A 5833-nucleotide genomic window follows, 5' to 3' on the forward strand; every position below is an offset into this window, starting at 1 on the left:
AAACTTGCATTCAAATATTTAAATTGGAGAACATGTTGTCTGCAATCCACACATGAACGGATATATGCGTATATCAAACAAGTTCATTAATTTGACTTTCAACATGTTCATGGAGTACTATAATACTGTACAACATGCTACTCGATTGAGGTGTTCAATTTTGGATTTAGTTCACTATTTTGACCTACTGAACGAGCTATTTCATTGAATCGAGATATTTCATTTTGGGTTTGATTCGCGTTTTTGAGTGGGTCAACTATTTGTCATATAGTAAATCGCTAGCAACGAGCATGTAAAAACACATTACTCCCGAGCATCGTCTCTCCATCTAAAAAAAGAAGTGGCAAGCTAATATTTCAAAATTTGATTCGAATCGACTTGGTAAGGTAGACGTGGATGCTCGTTCTCCCAAAATTTGAACGAACCGTTAAACATCCTCTCTGCTAGGTGGAATTCGCCCAAGCAAATAAATGGGAGACGTGAAATTGCCGTCCTATGTGGGACACGCATCAATTGGCCCGTTGTACATCGAGGGTAGGTTCGTAACTTCATCAAAGTGTGCCTTCTCCTCGGCCGAAATGACATGTGCCGGGTAATTCATAAACCATGGTCGGCAAAACACACTCTCCTCGCCCGAAATAGCTCGCGCCCACTATTTCAAAACACGCTCTCCTCGCCCGAAATCGCTCGCGCCCACTATAGTTCAAAACACGCCCTCCTCGCCCGAAATCGCTCCCGCCCACTATTTGGGGAGAAGCAAAGTTACTCTACTATCCCCGACCCTCAGTACACAGACCCAAGCCGCGAAGCCTATAGGCAAGGGTAGAACTGTAACTCCCCCTCACATTTCAGACAAATGCGTCCGTAAGACATGGTTCCCCTCCCCTCCCAATTCCCCCTCGCCCCGCCCGCCCCCATTCATACCTCGTGGGCGCCAAATCACCTTCTCACCGGGAAGCTCCCTTCTCCCGAGCCGTGAAACCTCAGCCCCACCTCCATGGTGCCCCCCACCGCACCAATTTCACAGCCGCCCTCCTCCCTAATGCCGGAGACGCTGTCCATTTGCCGTCGTGCACTGGGCCGTGTGCCTCTTACTCCGTGCTGCTGGTGCTGCCTCAATGACGGCCGCGTGAACCGTACCGGAGCCGATTCACCCCCGTCATTGTTCACGGCACCGGAGCGGCTCCAACTTTGGATCCGTCCAGAGTCCTGGCGCTGCTTCTGTGTAGCCGTCAACCATCGCGACATCGCTCTTTCCCTGCCGCCGGTCGCCACCGCAACCGCGTCGGCCTCACCGACTAGGCAGCTAGACTTGCCTACTTCACCATGCCGCCAGATAGGTCGCACCCTCATCTCAAATCACTTTATTTAGGCGTCAGTTGTCTGAATTTTTATTCTGGGCCAATTGATTCCCAATGGGAAGCAGCACCCCTCGAGGCGGCAGAGCTCCTAGGCTGCCGGTTGGCTGGTGTCTAACGTAAGGGTGCAGGGCTGCAAGTTCACCGCGGAAGCAGTGCTTAGATGGCCATCTTTTAGAGTTGCGTGGGTTGAAGGTACTGCCGCCGCCGGATCTGGATGACGTGGAGTCTTTGTGGATTGGCCTGGGGGCGACGCAACCACGGTAGTGCGATGGGGCGGGGAGTGGGGTTCTGGCCGGGGCCATGGACGGCGGAGGCAGGCTGCTCTGCCGTTGGTCGCTGGCTCTTCGGGGAATATTCCGAACAGTGTCAGCCGGGAGGCATAAGACGGCCATCAAGCCATCCGGCGTAGATCGGACAGTACCAAAATAAAATAAAATCGTGTGACCCCAGTTTAGTCTTCAGTCAACAGACGTGTGACCACTCTCGTACCTTGCTGTTGATCTCTTAGTGTATTTCTTCAGATCAAAGAGATATGTCATTCTTAACATTATGCGTTATCTGCATCTTCAGACACACCGTCTTTCGACTGACCACAGCTGCTCCAACAAGGGAAGCATACACCAGAAGGGAGCTATAGTCCCCACTCAACAGTTCCCTGCATCAAATGCGCGTGCCCGACATGGACAGCCACAACAACTACAGGGCCATCAACAAGTCAGCACATGATGCTCACTCCTATGGATGGCAGCCAGATAGGTTGTACCCTCATCTTACTTGTGTGCAACATTTATGGCGTTGTTATTCATCTAAGCATGGAAAATAGATCATCACATTTCACTGTATATTCATGCTGATCTCTTACGGGTCTTGTTCAGGAGTTCACGCTGTTCCATAGTTCAGCTAAGATACTTGTTCTTTAGGTAACGCTGTTCCATAGTTATCATCCATCAGCCAATGCTATCCCACAGGCTGGTGATTATAGTATTATACCACTTCTAGTATTACCTATGTTGTTCTTTAATACTTTTGTGTGCCATCTAGTTAATCTCGAGTAGAAACGATACATATTCTATAGCTTTCATCTGTGTTCTCCCTTTAGTTTATGAGACCTGTTGCTGCTAGTTAACCCCAGTCCTACTATTTATGCCGTCTCCTACAGGCACTCATTACATAAATATAACTACTAGTTGTCTTCCATGCATGTCAGATATAATTGCACACACTGATATATCCACAAGAACCTCACGGAGCAATGTAAAGGCCAATAAACTTGATGTCAATGATACCCAATATGATGGAACATGTAAAGGCAGTTCTTCAGAAGACTTGCAGAAAGATGATGAATCCTCTTCACCCCACAAGGTCCTTGCTCTAACTTGGCCTGTGATATGGGTACAACATGCATATAATGTCCTGGAGTGTATCTACTCTGTTGCAATGCCATGTGCTTAGCACGCTGATCATGCATGTAAATATGTCATGCCTTCCTGTTTTTTCAGTACCTATTCCATTCATGATAACATGTTTTCAAATTCAAGTATTGTCATTCTACTCTATCGCAATGCCATCTACTTAATTTGGACATCATGCTTCTGAATATCTTATGCATTGTTATTCATCAGTATGTACTTCATCTGCCTGCCATACCATGTTTTTTTACATTGAAGTGCTGTTCTAGTGCTCTATTGCAATGCCATCTTATTTTCCCAATCATACACGTGTATGTTGCCTTAGTTATTTCTGTACATATTCCGCTAGCATATAGTTTTACATTCAACTAGTGTTTTTTTTGCTGTGTTGTCCTGTCGTATCCCTAGCTCTTACACCATACTCCCTCCGTCCAGATTACATGTTGCCGAAATGGATAAAAAAGGATGTATCTAGAACTTAAATACGCCTAGACCCATCCATTTTTTTCCGGATGGAGGGAATACATGTCAATATGTCATGCCTTTCTATTCTTCAGTACCTATTCCATCTCTCTGCTGTCGCATGTTTTATAATTAAAGCACCATTCTTCTATACAAGGCATGCAAGGGGAAGACGACTATGTTAGAATCTAAAGGGTTACAAACAAGGCCTTTGCAAAAGATCCAAACGCCAGGAGATAATAAACCAACTCCATTTTTCATAGATACTGCTCCAGCACAGAGAAACCCAACTCCCACTGATAATAAGCAGATTCCAGTGGCCAAAGAACTAGTCCGCTCCAGTCCAGCAAAAGAATGTCAACTCCATTCTAAGAAGTGTGTGCGTATCCTCGCATCATGAAATTTTATAGCATGGTGATCATATTTTCTACATGTTTCTTACCCATCTCTCTTTTAGAAAATAAGGTTAAACGATAGAAGACTTCCTCCATTGGGATCGTATTCGAGGAAAATATCTTGCGGGAATTCTCTGTGCTCCAATGCTGATGTAAGTACCTGTTGTATATCACTATATTTTTACATCAACATGTATTTAGTTAATCGGCGTGAATCTAACATTTATCTGATCTAAAATTAGTTGTAGCAAAATGTTAAAGGCGCCAATGTTGATTTTTGTAAGGAAAACTGCCTGGTAGTTTTACATACCGAGCTACATGAATGTACTATCTCATATCACGCACATTACTGAATTGTAGTGCTTCTCTGGTTGCCCATTCATTCATTGTGTCAATGTTGCTTTCGTACTACCTTACTTGGCTGATGATAGCTGTGCCATATTGTGTTAATTTGGTGTAGGCTAGTTGCCCAAACGTTCGTTGTGTCAATGTTGCTTTCCTATTATCTGACTTGGCCAATGATAGCAATGCTAGTGTGTTAATTTTGTGCAGGCTGTTGAAGATAAGAAGACAAACTCTGAAAGCAGCAAGGCAACCCCATTGTTTCTTTCCAGTAATCTAGGCCAGGTAATATGGGAATAACTCATGATTAATCTGTTTGGTTCCCGTCCTAATTTATGTTACGGTGCAGTGGTCGAGACACTCTCCACTATCAATAATGCAAGCCTGCCAAAATCGCCATCTGAATCTGTTCAGTATCCTCTGTCTTGAACGCAACAGAATAAATGTATGTTTGTGAACCAATTAATGGCTGAAGCAATGATGGAAATGGTGGATCAATCAGAGGTGCAGAGTCGTGCGACAGAACAACTAATCAATGTTTTCAGAGACAGTGTAGCAAAGCAGCAAGAACTTGCCCACATGCTTATGGGCGTCATCTGTGCTGAGGTTGCAGATTGTGATGTTGTAGATGGTTAGGTTCTGCTTATTTATTTGCACTGGCATCAATCTTTGATTGCCCAGTGGATGTAATTTCCTGTAATATATGCTGGATGTGCAACATTATTCCCTGTATGCCGTACCTTTGCTTGATCGGTTTTGGTCCTGTGCATAATTGCTCGTCGTAATGGGCTCAAATTATCTAATTTGGCCTAAAGACATGTACGAACTTTAGTGGGCCCATTAAGTTAATGGGCCGTTACTAGGCCGAAAGTTAATGGTCGGCCCTCTTACCACCCGGGTCGTTAACAGGCCGACATCAAAGCGGGCAACAGGTGGCCCCAATTTATTTCAAGGGCCGTTAACAGGCTGTTACTAAGTTTGGGCTACATATGGCCCAACTATACTATAGGCCTTTAGTAGGCCAAAAGAGACAGCGGGCTTGTACTGGACCATGAAGAGCATGGGCCGCTAAGAGGCTGAAAGTCAGGTCGTATTGTAAATGGCCTAACTGTGTTATGGGCCTTTAGCAGGCCGAAAGAGAGACCGGGCTGGTATTGGACCATGACGGGCATGTGCCGTTAAAAGGCCAAAACTAAGGTCCGACTACAAATGGCCCAACTCATTTATGGTCCATTAATAGGCCGAAAGGCACACAAGACCGGGAATTGGCCCAACACTTAAATGGGTCGCTAAAAGGCCAAAACTCAGGTCCAACTACAAATGGCCCAACTGATTTATTGGCCGTCAACAGGCTGAAAGTGACACCGGGCCAGAAATTGGCCCAACACTTAAATGGGCCGCTAAAAGGCCGAAACTCAGGTTTGACTACAAATGGCCCATTAGATTTATGGACCGTCAACAGGCTGAAAGACACACCGGGCCGGAAATTAGCCCAACATTTAAATGGGTCGCTAAAAGGCCGAAAGATGTACATCCTGAAAATTGGCCCATCCATTAAATGGGTCGTTAACAGGCCGAAATCTCATCAGGCCGATATTGAGCCCAAATATATAGCGGGCTGTTAACGGGCTCGAACTGACGATGGGCTGCAATGGTGTCAAATCTTTAACGGGCCGTTGACGGGCTGAATTGGCACATCTCGTATGGGCCGTGGGCTTAAATGGACCTGACACAACTAGGCCTTATATGGGCCGGCCTGCTAATTTTTACTGGGTCGGCCTTTTTCACCGGAATGGGCCACTGTTGGGCCGTGCCACGTGTCGACCTATCATAGGCGCCTCATGTCCAATGAGTGGATGACATC

The sequence above is a fragment of the Triticum dicoccoides genome, chromosome 3B (genome assembly GCF_002162155.2).
Source record: "Triticum dicoccoides isolate Atlit2015 ecotype Zavitan chromosome 3B, WEW_v2.0, whole genome shotgun sequence".
NCBI classification, from domain to species: Eukaryota; Viridiplantae; Streptophyta; class Magnoliopsida; order Poales; family Poaceae; genus Triticum; species Triticum dicoccoides.